The 19,307-nt window shown below is 43.3% G+C and overlaps 1 protein-coding gene across 1 annotated transcript in view; it reads right to left on the bottom strand.

Annotated features, from left to right (window-relative positions):
• Window positions 1-9,611, bottom strand: part of ANXA4 (annexin A4) — a 74,848-nt gene extending 65,237 nt beyond the window's left edge. The window contains exon 1 of the mRNA XM_027555705.1: window positions 9,508-9,611. The gene's annotated coding sequence lies outside the window, so the exon portion shown is untranslated. The remainder of the gene's footprint in view (window positions 1-9,507) is intronic.
• Window positions 9,612-19,307: the final 9,696 nt, after the last annotated feature.

The raw sequence follows: 19,307 nt of genomic DNA, 5'->3' as shown, positions 1-19,307 counted from the left end.
TTACAAGGATATCCAATTCTCAGCCAGCCAAAACACGTTCATTTGCTATACCTGTTTAACACTGAATTGTCTCTTTTTCTACTTATACACTTTTTTGTGAATTATCTGCTTGCATGTTTTGCCCATTTTAGGAATCCTGATGCTTTACTAACACATTTCTAGGAATTATGCACATATTATAGAACTTCATCTTTTATACCCAGAATTTATTATTATGCATTTTTCCAATTTCATATTTTCCTTTTAGTAGAGGCAAACTTTGGGAGAAAATTTTTAAATCATACCTATCCATCTTTTCCTTTGTATTCCTTCTTATTACCTCAATGGTTAGAAAAGTCTCTTTTTTGATGAAATGTTGTAATCGTTGGGCTGGATGATGAATAGGTACATGAGGTTTCCTTTTACTATTCTGCCACTTTGGGTGTATGTTGGGAAAAGTTTATAATAAAAAAAAATTTTTTTTAAGTAGCTCTTTCCCACTGTTAGAATAATCACTTCATTTTCTTTCTGCCAGTTTTTCTCCCACCCCTTCCATGTTCCAGTTGAGGAAACTCTTGCCCAGGAGGTTAAAGCAACTCTCTTACTATATGACTCATTTTGCGTCCCACCCACTAAACTTAGCCACAACATCTTCTGTTTTGGGCCTGGGGAAAACAGCCAATGACAAGGCTATTTGGAAAGAGCTAGAATTCAGTTTAAGAAAATTTGGCTGGAAGATCCTAAGTAGCTGGTGCTTTATTCCTGCAAGCTTACTGCAACCCTGCCTCACTAATGAGCCATAATAAGACCAGGGGTGTGCTGATAAACTTAACAGCTGGCTCGCCAAGGAAAGAAAACCCTGATCTGTAGCCATTTCTTTGGTGTAAATATTTTCAACATGATTCAAGTTACTTATGTGGTGTCACTGAACTTAGAGTTGGTAATCAGTAGACAATGGTATGCCATTATATAGTATTTCCACCATACAGACACAAGAGATGTAAAGAACTTCAAGAACATATGTAACAGTAAAAGGTGGTAAAATAATTAGAAAGTGATGGAGTGTTTTCAATATAATTTACTGATAAATATTTCTACCTTAATATAATTCATTTAATGGCTATATATATAATATATAGTGGCTAAATAATGGCTATATTTAACAATTAGTTTGAAAAAACCCTGAACATTTAACAGTCATTTCTGATGGATTTCCCACGTGGCTCAGTGGTAAAGAATCCATCTGCCAAAGCATGAGATGCAGGAGACGTGGGTTCAACCCCTGAGTTGGGAAGATCCCCAGGAGGAGGAAATGGCAACCCACACTAGTATTCTTGCCTGGAAAATCCCATGGACAGAGGAACCTGGCAGGCTACAGTCCAAGGAGTTGCAGAGTTGGACATGACTGAGTGACAGAGCATGCACTCTGATGGGTTGATACAAGAATTCCCCAAGATACCACTGGGAGAACAGTAACAGAAGCAGGATATTTTTTCAAAAAAACTGTGGTTAAAAAAAATGACAAAACTTACCATTTTAATAGTTTTTAATAGTTAAGAGTATCTCTTCCCCATTGCTATAATATTTGCTTTATTTTATTCCTATTTTCTATGTTTTATTCTACTTACTTCAAAATTCAGTGGCATTGATTACATTCACAACGTTGTACACCACTACCACTATCCATTCCCAGAACTTCTCCATCATCCCACATAGAAACTTCCTACTCATTAAATAATAACTCATCATTTCTCCCTTACCCCAGACCCTGCAAACCATCATTCTGTTTTCTGTCTCTATGAATTTGAATTTTATCCTATATAGGTGGAATGATATATTTGTTCTTTTGTGTCTAGATTATTTCACTTGGCATAATGTTCGCAAAGTTCAACTATGTTTGAGTCCCTATCAGAAATTCACTCTTTCTTAAGGTAAAAGCAGGGTTTTAAGACCAATATTTAAGGCCACCATGAATGTTCAGCCTGGAGGGAGAGTGTGTGGGTGTCGCTCCGTCTTCTCACCTCTGAGGTATAAGCCTTCCTCAGATTCACCAACGTATAGAAAACCCAGGGAATCAAGTCCACCCAAAGCATGGCCCCAGTGAGGAGGTCACAGGCAACTTTAATAGGGAGCACAAAAGAATCTGAAAAAGGTAGAAGATCCCGTGTGCATGATTAAAATTCCCCTATGTTTATATTTTCATTATATCCAGACCAGTATTTCAACCTAAAAGAAGTTACTACAACTAAGTGGTTGTGAAAGTGTGGTTCCATGACCAGGAACATCACCATCAACTGGGAATTTGTTAAAAGTGTAAATTCATAGGCCCAACCTCAGACCTACAGAATCCAAAACTCTGGAGGTGGAGTTAAGAGGCTCCCCCACATGATTCTGATGCATTCTCAGATTTGATAACCACTGCTCTAGAGTAATGATTCTAGATTCCAACTACAGATACCTAAAAGGTTCCCAAACCACCCCATGGGCATTTCATAAGTGGAGGTTCTCATTCATGATTCTTCACCAACAATAAGGTAATGGGGGATTTCCCTGGTGGTCCAGAGGTTACGACTTTGCCTTCCAATGCAGGGGATATGTGTTCCATCCCTGGTGGGGAAGCTAAGAGCCCAAATGCCTCTGGGCCAAAAAACCAAAAACATAAGTAATAATGTTAACAAAATTCAATAAAGACTTTAAAAAATGGTCCATATTTTTAAAAATCTTTAAAAAAGAATAAGGTAATAGGGAAAAAAATGAGCAAAAGTTTGTTAATAGAAGGGGGGAGTCATAACATTAACATCTTTTAATATGTTATACACATGCATGTGTACATAGTTATGCATAAATATGATTCAGGATATATGTCTGCCAAAGATTATTTGAATAGTAGAGTTCTCAAAACCATCCAGTGCAAGCACACCTTACTCCTGGAAGGCCTGATCTGTTAATTTACACGATCTGTGAAACTCCAGATTCCAGTCTTCTCCCACGTTTGAGTGTTGGCCTAGGCTGTAGGGCACACATTCAGTCCAGGAGCTAGCAGGCTGCGAATCCACAACAAGGGCAGAGCTCCAGTCCTTGCTTCCAGATCTAACCCCACCTGTGGGAGCCAGTTTATTCTGGCATCAAGCTGAGGTAGACTATTGTGCAAGATTTCTGCCAGGATTAGCGATCAATCTCTATTACATCCTCCTTCCTCATTGAGAGAACCTTCATGAGTTGAGGGACTGAGTTTGATAAACCAGGGAAGTGGGACTTTCCTAGGAAGAAAGAATGACTGGTCCAAGGCAAGCCCATTCCAACTGCCACAGTGGTTTATGAGTAGTAACGTGACACACTGCGGAGGTTGAGAAGTAAAGGCAAGCCTGCCTGGAGGCTTGGAGTAGGAGCGTTCCCCATGCTAAAATGACTGAGTCAGCCTACCAACTTCCCCCTTTCTTTTGGCCTTGGATGAAGGCACGACTTGGGCTTCCCTGGTAGCTCAGCTGGTAAAGAATCCACCTTCAATGCAGGAGACCCCAGTTCAATTCCTGGCTTAGGAAGTTCCCCTGCAGAAAGGATAGGCTACCCACTCCAGTATTCTTGGGCTTCCCTGGTGGCTCAGACAGAAAAGAATCCGCCTGCAATGCGGGAGATCTGGGTTTGATCATCGGGTTGGGAAGATTCAATGGAGGGCATGGCAACCCACTCCAGTATTCTTGCCTGGAGAATCCCATGAACAGAGGAGCTTGGCAGGCTGCAGTTCATTGGGTCGCAAAAAGTCGGACATGACTGAGCAGCTAAGCACAGAAGGCATGACTCAAGTGTCCGGAGCTATGGCTTCAAAAGGATCCTAATTAGTACAGAGGGTAAGGCAGCTGGCATGGTATCTTGGGAAAAGCTTTTAAACTTTAGCGGGCACAAAAATCCCCTGGAGAGTGTTTAGAAATACAGATCTGGGGGATGTCAGACTCTAGAGCTTGAGTCAGTAAATCTTGGGTGGGGCTCAGAGACCTTACTCAATTAAGTTTCAATATGCAGTCCTGGTTATTCTCACATCCAGCTCTGAGCCCTGACTCTCAAATAGGTGGTCTCTGCATGAGACCCCTCGTTTCAAAACTGCCACTTGCTGTGTGTGCAGGCACTCATCGTCTTCACTTAAACATTTGAGGGCTTCCTTGGTGGCTCAGTGGTAAAGAATCCGCCAGCCAATGCAGGAGACCCGGATTCGATCCCAGATCTGGGAAAATCCCACATCCTGAGGAACAATGAAGCCCATGCACCACAACTACTAAACCTGTGCTCTAGAGCCTGAGGGCCGAACTACTGAAGCCTCAACTACTGAAGCCCACAGGCCCTAGAGCCCGTCTCTGCATCAAGAGAAGCCGCCGCAATGAGAACCCCATGCTTCGCAACTAAAGAGTAGCCCCACTCTTTGCAACTAGAGAAACGCCCACACAGCAAAGAAGACCCAGCACAGCCAAAAATAACAAATAAATAACTGTAAAAAAAAGTTTATTTTGCTCCTATCAGGTACGAGGCATTGTGACAGAAACAAAGTTGAAGATGATTTTGCTCTCAAGAAGCATGAAAGCCAGTAAGAGAAACAAGACTAGTATGTAACCAATCCAATGACAAAGCAGCACTGGGCAGCTATTAACATTAGAACTTCAAGGAAGGGAGAGACTGCAGACTAAGTAATCCCACCTCACTTCCCCCACCCAAGAGAGTCAGAGATTTCATTTGATTAAGGCTCAGATAGGATTTTAACAGCAAAGAGTCCATAGGCAAAGACAGTAAAAATGAGGCTTTCTCTCTGATTATGACTGATATGACTTATTTGGAAAACAGAATATCTGACCTTTGAGCAATACAGGTTTGAACTTCCCCAGGACAACTTATACCTCAGTTTTTTTCACTAAATGCTACTGCACCACTACACCTTCCACAGTTGGTTGAATCTGCAGATGTAGATCCCAAGATATCCAGGATCAAAGGATAAGGCAGTAGGGAAGTAGGAAGTGTAAAGTGATACGTGGATTTTTCAACTGGGCAGGAAATGCATTAAGGGTCAAATGCATTAAGTTCGGAGTTTGGCTGGTTTAAGGATATGATGGGAGTGGAGACAAAGAATTGAACAATCATTTTTTAAAATGGGTCATTTGGACCTCTGTGTTTCCAGCGTAGAGGGAGCAGGTTCAACCCATGATAGGGGAACTCCAATGACAAATGCTGTGCAGTGCGGTAAAAAAAGAAAGAGAAACTTTTTCAGCAAGTGGATCATTCTGTAGGGCTCAGAGGTTGGAATAAATTTTCTAGGCCGTGAAAAATCACACATGCACTCAGCACACACCTTTGGTGAATGCTCACTAGGCAATGGGCCAGAGGAATGGGGCTCTGTGGTCCTGATGTCAGAGGAGCTCAAAGCTGAGAGGAGGGCACAAGTCTGTAATCAAGAAAAAATAAAGCGTGGTGGGGGGATCACAGGGAGGCAAGGGCACACAGAGGAGGACCCTCACCCAGGTTACATCCAAGACAAACCATGAAGAGTTGGCCTGGTGTAGGACAGGGAAGCTGGGAGTCTTGTTTCTCCAAGGCTGAATCTCTGCCTCGATTTCCTTCCTGGTACCCAGAGTTTCCTTTTTATTTACAAACGTCTATCACAAAACTGGCGGCTTCCCAGGTGGCGCCAGTGGTAAAGAACCCACCTGCCAATGCAGGAGGCATAGGAGATGCAGGTTCGATCCCTGGGTTGGGAAGATCCTCTGGAGGAGGGCATGGCAACCCACTCCAGTATTCTTGCCTAGAGAATCCCATGAACAGAGGAGCCTTGTGGGCTACGGTCCACGGAGTCACAAAGAGCTGGACAGGACTGAAGCGATGTAGAATGCATGCACACTAGCATGATCTTATAACAGTGCTAAACATAGAAGCAGATGCAGAAGAAAATAGGAATTTATAACTTAGGCCAGCAACTCATACTATGGGATCCCTGGAATCTCTAAGACCTAACTCCCAATAATTGGTCCTGTCTCCCAAGGGCCCACAGAATGACGTTAATTTCTGAGGGCCCTCAAGCTCTGGCCTCTGGACTAGCCCTACTCTGGCTGAATGGCTCTCCTCCATGTCTGTGCATAAGCCCTTCTTCTCCTATTCCCACCTCCAAGATCATTCTCATTCCCCCTTCAAGAAGCCTTCTCTGACCACCCATGATGGGGTTCGGTGCACCTCCTCAGTTCTATGGCAGGCTAGGCACAGTGCATTGAAGTGCATTCACTTCTCATGCAGTCCTATGAGTTTTTATTTGTTGATTTGCTTATCTCCCTAAGGATGGGGTCTAGGTATTTTACCCTTGAATATATAGCATTTGTCACATTGTATAATAAATAAATGAACCTTTATCCATTTGGTGGGGGCCACTGACATTCTGCCCACCAACTGAAGGCCCTTCCATGCGCATGTCCAACCATATCTTTCAGATAAATTCCTAGTATTCAAATGGATGGAACACAAGTCAATGGATTTTAAAATTTTGAGAAACACACTGCCAAATTTCAGGGCAATTCTTAACACAGTGTCTAGGCATTTGACTGATCTCAAGCATCTTGAACATTTAAGACAAATTCTTCAAAGGTGGTGGTTCAGGTTCCCACAGCAAAGCTCTCTGTCCAGTTCAAACATAACTGAACAAGTTACTCCCAATAAAACCAACACAACAGGCAGATTCCTGGGTCCCACCCTGTCATACTGCATCAGAACGCTGGGGGCAAAAATCTGTATGCTGTGCAAGCTTCCAGGGGGATGCACCCAAAGTTTGGAGACAATGGCTTTAGAAGTCATCTTAGTTTAGCCTTCTCCCCTTCCTAGCTCCATCAGAAAGGGGCTGTGGGACTTCTGCCCAGATATCTCTGGTGACAGAGCTCCTGCCAACTCCAAACCCATCCAGCCTGTGGGTTTCCAAAGTCATTTCCTTAAATTTAACCAGAACCTGCCATCCAAAACACTCCTGCCCAGCTCTTCCCAGGGCCACAAAGAGTGAGCTGATTCCCTTATTCACAAGCCAAGCCCCTCCTGAATCCAGGGCCGTTAACCTGTATTCCCACACCACTGCCAGCTCCAGTTCTTCCCACCATAGTTTACACATCCGCTTGACCAGAAGAAAAATGAAAAGGAAAAGAAAAACATTTGGTCAAGATTAGTTTATAAACCAGGAAGCTAAAAATCCAAATGCCAAATCACTCTGAACCAAGCACTGATAGAGCCACAGTAAGGCAGGGAGGCTAAGGGAACAGGCTTTAGTATCCATTGTGTGTGTGTGTGTGTGTGTGTGTGTGTGTGTGTGCACGTGCACACATGCATGCTCAGTTGTGTCCAACTCTTTGCAACCGTATGGATGGTAGCCCGCCAGGCGCCTCTGTCCATGGGATTTTTCAAGCCAGAATACTAGAGTGGGTTGCCGTTGCCTCCTCCAGGGGATCTTCTGGACCCAGGGATTGAACCCAAGTCTCCTGTGTCTCCTGTATTAGCAGGTGGATTCTTTACCACTGTGCCATCTGGGAAGCCAGTATCCAGCAGCTGGATTTAAATCTTCTTGCAAGGAGTCCAACCCTTGTACCACCACTTGGAGCCTTGGGATCTCTTCTGTAAAACAAGTTTAATAATCCTGCCTCAGGTTGAAAAAAAAAAAAAGATTAAATGAGGGGACTTCCCTAATGGTCCACTGGTTAAGAATTTGTCTTCCAATGCAGGGGCACAGGTTTGATGTCTGGTTGGCAAAGTAAGATCCCACATGCTGCAGGGCAACTAAACCTGTGCTTTGCAAGGTTGAGTCCGAGTGCCACAACAAAAGGCCACGCATGTTGTGATGAAGATCCTACATGCCACAATTAGCATGCTATTCAAAGTCCTTCCAGGGAAGACACTGCAGCATCTACCAAACTGCCTCCATAAGTAGCCCTCATTGCAGTGAAAGCAAACTCCCAAAGGTTACATTTGGGCCAACTCACAGCCCAAAGTCCAAACAAAAATTTTAGAAGTTTATTCTTTTATATAAAGAAAGTATTTAAATTTTGAATCCTACCACAAAATATACTTGTAATTGTTTTAGTATAAAAAGCGTTTTTATCCTCAAATGTCTGGATAAAATTGGACAACCAAGGAAAATCTACCCTCTCCTTTATTCTGAATCATCAGGTACTCCTTGGCACAACATCTGTTACTCGAGTGCCTCCCCTCAGCTCCATCTCCCTTGGAGAAGAGCAGGCTTAGTCTATCAGCAGATGAACAAGGGCTGGGAAAACAGATGAGCTGCAGATATAAGAAGAGAAATGGGCCACAAGCTACAGTTTGAAATGACCAGGCGGTCATCCCCTTCAGACACTGAGGACTGGCCTGCTTGGACCTGACTACACGTTACTCTCTAAAAAGCTTTCAGACAAAAAATATCCCTAACCAAATGCAAGCATATCTAGGAGGGAAATTCACAGCATTTTTGACCCAGTAGTTGTGTGTATGTCTGCCTGCGTTTGCACTCGTGTGTATCCCCAAAGCAAAACAAATCTGATCTAAGCTGAGGGAGGCAGCCTGGCCTTGATCAGAAAGCACCCTGGGAAGTTAGCCGGTCCTCGCAGGCTAAGGATACCCATTTCCTCATTCCTGCCCACTTCCTCTGTTGCTTGCTCTCCCACCTCTGTCATCTGAGAATTCCATGGCAACTAAAGAGCTAGAGCTTCCCTATCAACAGAGTTACCTGCAATATAAGGAGAAGGCGGAGGGTTCTAGAATTGATGGGCAATGGGATGCATCATTTTAGACGGGGGTGGGGGGGGGGCGCGGAGAATCCTATTCATTCTTTCCACTGTCAACTGAAGAGAGGCAGATACTCACTTTTCCTGAAAGCTGTGGGTTACTCAGGTCTCACACGCTCCCAACAGCTTACAGAAGACTTTCATCAATTTGGGAAGCACTTACAGTTGGGCAGATTGTTGAAAAGCAATAACCTCTTTGGTTCCAGAGTCTCCAGCTGGTCAAAGCCACGACCATAGAGTAAGACTCAGGCTCAGTTCATGGATCTCACAATAATAACAGATTCCCATGTGCCAGGCATTGTACTGAAGCCATTAGCTCCACAAGGAGAGAAAGAGTAAGAGACCAGGAGAAAGGAGTAAGTTTCTTAAAAGGAGTAAAGAAAGAATTAAAAAAGCAAAACGTGGGTGTTAGAGTCAGTTCCAGGGAATATTACTCAATCCTTTCTTTGTAACTCCTAAATCCAGCACAGCGCTTGGCACATGAACTCGATAAATAACTGCAGTGACCTCTGACATTCTAAGCTCCACACACTGCTCCAGAGGTCCTCTGCAAGGGGCGGCTGGATACGGGCGGTGTCTGCCTCCCGCTCGCCCGCCCGGAGCGAGTCCCGGCCGGCTCCACCCTGTGCCGGCGCCAGCACCTCCGCCTGGGCGCGGCGCCCGACCGGCCACCCCCGCGAGGCCCTCCAGAGCTGCCGCACCCCTTCTGGAGCCCAGGACCACCGGCCCGGGGCCCCCTTACCCCAGAGGCCGAGATGGGACGGCGCCCGTTCTCTGCTGCCACGGAGATCACAACCAGGCAGGGCCGGGCAGCGGGTCTTATCCCGGACGGACCCGCCCCACTTCGGGGTGGAGACTGAGCTTAAGTTCCTGGTTGTCCTTCTGCTCACGAGACCGGAAAGTCCTCCGCGGGCGAAGCGCACCTGGAGTCCGGAGAGTTGGGGTTGACGCTTCTGGCTTCGTCCCCCGCCGGGATCCCAGATCGCCGGCCCCGCCCGGGTTCCCGCGAGTCGGAGCAGTGGAAATCAGATCGCGGGTGCCCGGGCGCCCCTGCACTCCAGGAGGCCCGCGCCCAGGGCCTCTCCTGCCTGCGCACTGCTCCCACCGCGGCCGGGATTGCCGCTCAGAGTCAAAGCTTCCTCCCCGGGACACTGCACTTTCTCATGGCGAAGTGGAAAGTGGAACGGCACATTTACATTCCCGCGAATCTCCCAGTCGTTCCACTTCTCCCTTGAGAAAAACCGAGTTCCCTTTCTTGGGGAAGCTTTTGGGAATGGGAGTTTGGGGCAGTTCCAGAGCTTTCTGTCTTTACTCATAAATTACCTGGGTTCGCTGCTGGTCCGTAGCTCCAAGGTTCGGCCTTGAAGCCGAGCTCCCTACCCCTTGTTATACAGTCTTGTATGTTAGTATCTGCCTCTCCTACAGGACTCGAGCTTCTTGAAGACACTGACTGTGGTCATTGCACACACACCCAATACCATGCTGGCTCATGGCAGGTCCTCAGTGAATGCTTGCAAAATGAACCCATTGGGTATATAAGTAAATTCGGACTTTTATTTAACAGAAGGTAGGAAGCTTTGGTGGAGAAGGCAATGGCACCCCACTCCAGTACTCTTGCCCGGAAAATCGCATGGACGGAGGAGCCTGGTAGGCTGCAGACCATGGGGTCGCGAAGAGTCGGATACGACTGAGCGACTTCACTTTCACTTTTCCCTTTCATGCATTGGAGAAGGAAATGTTCTTGCCTGGAGAATCCCAGGGACGGGGAGCCTGGTGGGCCACCGTCTATGGGGTCGCACAGAGTCGGACACGACTGAAGCGACTTAGCAGCAGCAGCAGGAAGGTTTGGAGAGTGTGTTTTGTATCCAACAGATCTAATGACTGTTAGGACCCTTATAGCTGTAGAGGTAACGATAAATTATTTCCTGAAGAGGCAGCTAAAGAGGGTGACTTAATATGGTTAAAGGCATGGGTTTTGGAACCACACTGATTTGGATTCCACCCCCACCTCTGCTTGATACTCTGAAGTTTCTGAACTTCAGTTTATGAACTAACGTGGAAGAAACTAAATTAACAAGACAAACAGTGGAAAAAGAATGAAAAAAGGTTAATTCATTTTCTCAGAGGGATTAGAAAGACTACTTATTCCTTAAAAAGTAAAAAATAAAAGGTTAGAAATTGAACAGATGCACCCTGCCAAGATCACCTTTACTAGGCAGGTGTACCCAACTCACAGTGGCCCTTTTCTTTCCCATGACTGCCCTCATGCCGGGTTGGGAAGCCACAGTCAGTGCTAACTTTATAGGATACCAAAGGCCAAGGACTGATCAATGAGAGCCTTCCTATTCCAGAGCTCCCATGGGCTTAGCCTGAGGCTAAATTTCTGCAGAAACCACTCCTGTGTTGTTTTTCCCTTTGTGCAATCCTGTTTGACTCATAGGTTTTCCTGAGAATATCCCCTCACAAAGCACTTACACAAGAATCTATATCTTGGGCTTTGCTTCTAGGCCACCTGAGCTTCAAGTATTTTATTTTATTTTATTAAAAACATTTTATGAAAAAAAAAAACATTTTATGAGTATTTAAAAATTAGTATAATCATTGAAATTAAAGACTCAAAGAAGCCTTTAAATTAAGGACAGCAGGGGACTTCACTGGTGGTCCAGTGGCTAGGACTCCACACTCCCAATGCAGGAGCTAGATCCTCTAGATCCCACATGCCCACTCCAACCCCACTCCTCCTACCCCTTCCCACATCCCCTCACTTCCCATTGCAAGTAAAGTCCACATGGCACAATGAAGATCTGGAGTGTCGCAACTAAGACCCAGCATAGTCAAATAAAGTAACTGATTAAAGATAGAATGAGCACATGCCTTGCCTCCTTTGAAATCTGACACAAGCAATAGTAGATTTTTTTAAAAAGAGTGAACTATGCCATTTGTACCAACATGAATGGACCTAGAGACTATCATACTAAGTGAAGTCAGAAAGAGAAAGACAGACATAATATCACTTATATGTGAAATCTAAAATACGATATCAATGAACGTAGCTAAAAAACAGAAAACAGACTCACAGAGAACAGACTTTTGGCTGTCAAGTGGAAAGAGGTTGGGAGAGGGAAGGATTGGAAGTTTGGAATTAGGAGATGTGAACTATTCGATATAAATAAGATGGATAAACAACAAGGTCCTACTATATAGCATAAAGGACTATATTCAATATCCTGTCTGTAATAAACCATAATGGAAACAATATGAAAAAGAATATGCATATGTATAACTGAATCACTTTGCTGTTCAACAGAAATTAACACAACATTGTAAGTCAAATGTACTTAAATCATTTTTTTTAAATAGTAGATTTAAGAAAACTCACAAATCAAAAGAGGGAAAATAATTAACTTTTGGAAACTGGAAAGCAGATACTGCAGGTAATAATTGACTTAGCAGACCTGAGAAAACTGACTCCTAAGCCAGGAGTAGGGAAAGCCAAGAAGCAACATGATTTTATAGATTTACCCAGGATAACCCAGGTATTGCTGCACCAGGTCCTTCTAAAAGTAGGTATGTAATTAAGACAAAAAACAGGAGGATTTTCCTAAGTACGTACTGGAAGCAATCAATCTCCTCCACATACTTCGCAATACGACACAGTTGCCACTGCTCTCTCCCACTTGGGTGGAAAATTGGAAACATTCTCTGGAGGGATAAAGCAGAGGATCTCTGGAATGGGGCATACAAGGTATAGTCAAGATGTTCTGGTTATCTAAGGCTGACAAATAAACTACACAGATTTTGATGACTAAAATCGATGGCCATTTTCTTACATCTCATGATTTTGTAGGTCTGAATTTGGACAGGCCTTGGCAGTTCCTCTGTTTTGTGTGACATCAACAGAAGTCACTTGGCCTCACATGAGTCAGAATCAGATCAGATCAGATCAGATCAGTCGCTCAGTCGTGTCTGACTCTTTGCAACCCCATGAATCGCAGCACGCCAGGCCTCCCTGTCCATCACCAACTCCCAGAGTTCACTCAGACTCACGGCCATCGAGTCAGTGATGCCATTCAGCCATCTCATCCTCTGTCGTCCCCTTCTCCTCCTGCCCCCAATCGCTCCCAGCATCAGAGTCTTTTCCAATGAGTCAACTCTTCACATGAGGTGGCCAAAGTACTGGAGTTTCAGCTTTAGCATCATTCCTTCCAAAGAAATCCAGGGCTGATCTCCTTCAGAATGGACTGGTTGGATCTCCTTGCAGTCCAAGGGACTCTCAAGAGTCTTCTCCAACACCACAGTTCAAAAGCATCAATTCTTCGGCGCTCAGCCTTCTTCACAGTCCAACTCTCACATCCATACATGACCACAGGAAAAACCATAGCCTTGACTAGATGAATCTTTGTTGGCAAAGTAATGTCTCTGCTTTTGAATATGCTATCTAGGTTGGTCATAACTTTCTTTCCAAGGAGTAAGCGTCTTTTAATTTCATGGCTGCAGTCACCATCTGCAGTGATTTTGGAGCCCCCAAAAATAAAGTCTGACACTGTTTCCACTGTTTCTCCATCTATTTCCCATGAAGTGATGGGACCAGATGCCATGATCTTCGTTTTCTGAATGTTGAGCTTTAAGCCAACTGTTTCACTCTCCACTTTCACTTTCATCAAGAGGCTTTTGAGCTCCTCTTCACTTTCTGCCATAAGGGTGGTGTCATCTGCATATCTGAGGTTATTGATATTTCTCCCGGCAATCTTGATCCCAGTTTGTGTTTCTTCCAGTCCAGCGTTTCTCATGATGTACTCTGCATGTAAGTTAAATAAGCAGGGTGACAATATACAACCTTGTCTTACTCCTTTTCGTATTTGGAACCAGTCTGTTGTTCCATGTCCAGTTCTAACTGTTGCTTCCTGACCTGCATACAAATTTCTCAAGAGGTAGATCAGGTGACCTGGTATTCCCATCTCTTTCAGAATTTTCCACAGTTGATTGTGATCCACACAGTCAAAGGCTTTGGCATAGTCAATAAATCAGAAATAGATGTTTTTCTGGAACTCTCTTGCTTTTCCATGATCCAGCGGATGTTGGCACTTTGATCTCTGGTTCCTCTGCCTTTTCTAAAACCAGCTTGAACATCAGGAAGTTCACAGTTCACATATTGCTGAAGCCTGACTTGGAGAATTTTGAGCATTACTTTACTAGCATGTGAGATGAGTGCAATTGTGTGGTAGTTTGAGCATTCTTTGGCATTGCCTTTCTTTGGGATTGGAATGAAAACTGACCTTTTCCAGTCCTGTGGCCACTGCTGAGTTTTCCACATTTGCTGGCATATTGAGTGCAGCACTTTCATAGCATCATCTTTCAGGATTTGGAATAGCTCAACTGGAATTCCATCACCTCCACTAGCTTTGTTCGTAGTGATGCTTTCTAAGGCCCACTTGACTTCACATTCCAGGATGTCTGGCTCTAGGTCAGTTATCACACCATCGTGATTATCTGGGTCGTGAAGATCTTTTTTGTACAGTTCTTCTGTGTATTCTTGCCATCTCTTCTTAATATCTTCTGGTTCTGTTAGGTCCATACCATTTCTGTCCTTTATCGAGCTCATCTTTGCATGAAATATTCCTTTGGTATCTCTGATTTTCTTGAAGAGATCCCTAGTCTTTCCCATTCTGTTGTTTTCCTCTATTTCTTTGCATTGATCGCTGAAGAAGGCTTTCTTATCTCTTCTTGCTATTCTTTGGAACTCTGCATTCAGATGTTTATATCTTTCCTTTTCTCCTTTGCTTTTCGCTTCTCTTCTTTTCACAGCTATTTGTAAGGCCTCCCCAGACAGCCATTTTGCTTTTTTGCATTTCTTTTCCATGGGGATGGTCTTGATCCCTGTCTCCTGTACAATATCATGAACCTCATTCCATAGTTCATCAGGCACTCTATCTATCAGATCTAGGCCCTTAAATCTATTTCTCACTTCCACTGTATAATCATAAGGGATTTGATTTAGGTCATACCTGAAGGGTCTAGTGGTTTTTCCTACTTTCTTCAATTTAAGTCTGAATTTGGCAATAAGGAGTTCATGGTCTGAGCCACAGTCAGCTCCCGGTCTTGTTTTTGCTGACTGTATAGAGCTTCTCCATCTTTGGCTGCAAAGAATATAATCAATCTGATTTCGGTGTTGACCATCTAGTGATGTCCATGTATAAAGTCTTCTCTTGTGTTGTTGGAAGAGGGGGTTTGTTATGACCAGTGCATAGTTATTATCAAAAAGACAACAAGTAACAGTGAGGATGTGGAGAAAAGGGAACTTCTGCACTGTGGGCGGGAATGTAAATTGGTGCAGCCACTATAAAAAACAGCATGGAGATTCCCCCCAAAATTAAAAATAGAACCACTGTATGACCCAGCAATTCCACCTCTGGCTAATTATCCAAAGGAAACAAAAGCACTAATTAGAAAAGATATATTCACCTCTATGCTCCTTGCAGCACTATTTATAATAGCCAGGATATGAAAGCAACCCAAGTACCCATCAAGAGATAAATGAATAAATTATATATATATATATATATGTATACACACATACACATGGGCTTTCCAGTTGGTACAGTGGAAACGAATACATCTGCCAATGCAGGAGACATAAGAGATGCGGGTTCAATCGTTGGGTGTCAGGAAGATCCCATGGAGAAGAAAACAGCAACCCACTCCAGTATTCTTGCCTGGGAAATCCCATGGACAGAGAAGCCTGGCAGGCTATAGTCCATGGAGTCACAAAGAGTTGGACATGACGGAGTGCACACACACACACACACACACACATACTTATATAAGATTTCATTCACATGTGGACTCTAAAAGACAAAACAAATGAACAAAGATAACCAAACAGAAACAGAGCCATAGATACAGAGAACAAACAGCTGTTTGCAGTGGGGGAAGGGGTGGGGGAAGGAGAGAAGTGGATGAGGGAGGTTGCTGCTGCTGCTGCTAAGTCGCTTCAGTCATGTCCGACTCTGTGCGACCTCATGGATGGCAGCCCGCCAGGCTCCGCCATCCCTGGGATTCTCCAGGCAACAACACTGGAGTGGGTTGCCATTTCCTTCTCCAATGCATGAAAGTGAAAGGTGAAAGTGAAGTCACTCAGTCATGTCTGACTCTTAGCGACCCCATGGACTGCAGCCTACCAGGCTCCTCCATCCATGGGATTTTCCAAGCAAGAGTACTGGAGTGGGGTGCCATTGCCTTCTCCGATGAGGGAGGTTAAGAGGTACAAACATTCAGTTACAAAATAACTGAGTCACAGGTATGAAGTGAGTCGCATTGTGGGGAATACAATCAATAATATGTAATATATTTTTATGGTGACAGAGAACAGCTAGGCTTATCATGGCAATCATTTTGAAATGTATAGAAATATCAAATCATTATGTTATGTACCAGGAACTTTTATATAAATGTGTGTGTGTACATGTGTATATGTGTGTGTGTGTGCGTGTATATATATGTGTATGTGTGTGTGTGTTTAAAATATACACCAGACAAGACTTTTTAGAAAGCTCACTTGGTAGTATTCAGCTGGCAGATGGGCCAGTCTGAAGGATTCACTCACATGTCTGGCACCATGGCAAGATGAACTGGAAGGCTGATCTCAGCTGGCACTGTCCATCAGAACACATACATGCCCTCTCCACATGGCAGTATCAGGATGGTCAGCTTTCCTACGGAGGTTCAGGGCAAGATACCCAAAAAGGATACTCCCAGAAATCCAAGCAAAAGTTCCTGGGCTTCTTATTACCTAGGCTGGGCAGCTCTTGAATGTTATGTCTATTGCATTCTATAGCTCATGGAAGTCACTAAGGCCAGCCCAGATTCAAAGAAATCGAATTGGGTTTCATTCCTGAATGAGGGATTAGCAAAAAAAATTGTACTCACCTTTAATCTACCACACAAGGATAGGAGAATGGTACTGAAATTGAAGATCTATTAATACATGAAACCTAACATAATGAATATTGAGCTGCTCAGTATTCTTCCTTCACTTGACTCCTACAACACTGGCAACCAAGATGAAGAGTTTGAAATATTCTTCTCTGGGGAAGAGTGAAGACCTAAGAGACTGTCATCAGTTATTTAATGAAAACTAGAGCTACCCTTCAGTAAATTCACCGTCGTTGAACCCTACTCCTTATACAGGCATACAGAGCTTCCAGGGAGCTTTTTATTTTAATTTAAATTTTTTGATTTTTATTTTTCTTCTAGCTTTATTAAGGTATAATTGAAATACAACACTGTATAAGTTTAAGGTGCACAGTGTAATGATTTGACTCACATCCATCATTAAATGATTACCACAGTAAGTTAGTGAGGATCCATCATCTCATACAGATACAAAATTAAAGAAATAGAAAAAAACGCTTTGTGTGATGAGCATTCTTAGGATTTACTCTCAACGACTTCCATGTGAAACACATATCAGTGTTGACTATATTTATCTTATTGTAGATTACATCCCTAGTACTTATCTATCTTATAACTGGAAGTCTGCAGTACCTTTTGACTGCCTTCATCCACTTATTTCTACCAACCCACCTCCAAACTCTGGTACCCACAGATTTGATTGTTTTTTCTGTGAGTTTGTATGCTTTTTTGTTTTTGAAATATAACTGACCTCCAACACTGTTAGTTCCTATTACAAAATGCAGTGATTTTTCTGTAAATATCAAAATGATCACCATAAGCCTAGCTATGATATGTTGTAATACTAAGATATTACTTAGATATTGACTATATTCTGCACACTTTCATACCCATGACTCATTTACTTTGCAACTGGAAGTCTGTTCCTTTTAATCTCCCTCATCTGTTTCTTTCCAGCCCCATTCCCTCTGGTGACCACTTGTTTGTTCTCTATAATTCTGTTTCCATTTTGCTATGTTTGTTCATTTGTTTTGCTTTTTTAGATTCCAAATATAAGTGAAATCATACCGTACTTGTCTTTCTCTGTCTGACTTATTTCACTTTAACACAGTACCCTCTAGGTCCATCCATGTTAAAAATGGAAAATTTTCATTCTTTTTTTTTCCAGGTAGCATTTTACACCTCAGTCTTAGGGTTGCTGGATAAAATACAGGATACTTAGTCCCTTAGGATACTTGACTGCAAGGAAATCAAACCAGTCCATCCTAAAGGAAATCAGTCCTGAATATTCATTGGAAGGACGGATGCTGAAGCTGAAGCTCCAATACTTTGGCCACCTGATGTGAAGAACTAACTCACTGGAAAAGACCGTGATGCTGGGGAAAATTGAAGGTAGGAGGAGAAGGGGATGACAGAGGATGAGATTGTTGGATGGCATCACCAGCTGGATGGACATGAGTTTGAGCAAGATCCGGGAGTTGGTGATGGACAGGGAAGCCTAGTGTACTGCAGTCCATGAGGTCGCAAAGAGTCGGACACGACTGAGTGACTGAACTGAACTGACTTAAAGTGGAATTTCAAATAAACAGCAAAGGACTTTTTATTAAACTACAAAATACTTAAATAAGTATGCCCTAAATATTGCATGAGATATATTTATACTAGAAATTATTTATTGTTTATCTAAAATTCAAAGTTAACTAAGTGTCCTGTTTTGTTTTGCTAAGTTTGACACTATTAAGTAAGAGCAAACAGTCAAATGGCATCAGAATTTAAGGGAAGGATCTCATATGAAACAGAACAGGAAAAAAGAAACTTGGAAGAAACAGATATAGGAAGAGATGAAAATTTTGAAAAATCTTTCATTGATCTCCTTTGAGAAATAAAAATAGAATAGAAATAGAATAGATTCTCTGAAAAATGAACACTCAGAGAACCAAATAGAAGTCAAGTTAAAAATATAGCAAAAATTTAAAACTTGGTAAAATAGTAGAAAGATGGGGCTTTCCTGATGGCTCAGATGATAAAGAATCTGCCTGCAGTACAGGAGACCCAGGTTCAATCCCTGGGGTGGGAAGGTCTCCTGGAGAAGAAAATGGCTACCCACTTCAGCATTCTTGCTTGGAGAATTCCATGGACAGAGGAGCCTGGCAGTCTGCAATCCATAGGGTTGCAAAGAGTCAGACATGACTGGTTGACTAAACACTTTTACTTGCACAACACAAAGTTGAAGAAATGTCCTAAAGTGTAAAGACAGAAGGCAAAAAGAAGAGAAGGATGTAAGAAAGGATAAGAAAATTCAAAAGCCAGCCCAGGATTCCTGGGAAACAGAGGGGAAGAAATCAATTAACTGTTAATAATTTAATCATATATATTTAGAACTGAAGGGCATGATTTTCCACATTGAAAGTGCTCATTGACTCCAGCAAAATGTACAAAACCACACCCACACCCAGGCACACCATGACAAAATTTCACAAGACTGGGTACACTGAATGCTGCTGCTGCTGCTAAGTCGCTTCAGTCGTGTCCAACTCTGTGCGACCCCATTGACGGCAGCCCACCAGGCTCCACCGTCCTTAGGATTCTCCAGGCAAGAACACTGGAGTGGGTTGCCATTTCCCTCTCCAA

Source organism: Bos indicus x Bos taurus, chromosome 11, assembly GCF_003369695.1.
Source record: "Bos indicus x Bos taurus breed Angus x Brahman F1 hybrid chromosome 11, Bos_hybrid_MaternalHap_v2.0, whole genome shotgun sequence".
In the NCBI taxonomy this organism is placed as follows: domain Eukaryota; kingdom Metazoa; phylum Chordata; class Mammalia; order Artiodactyla; family Bovidae; genus Bos; species Bos indicus x Bos taurus.
The sequence above is the reverse complement of the archived record's forward strand: the minus strand, read 5'-3'. Positions and strand labels throughout refer to the sequence as shown.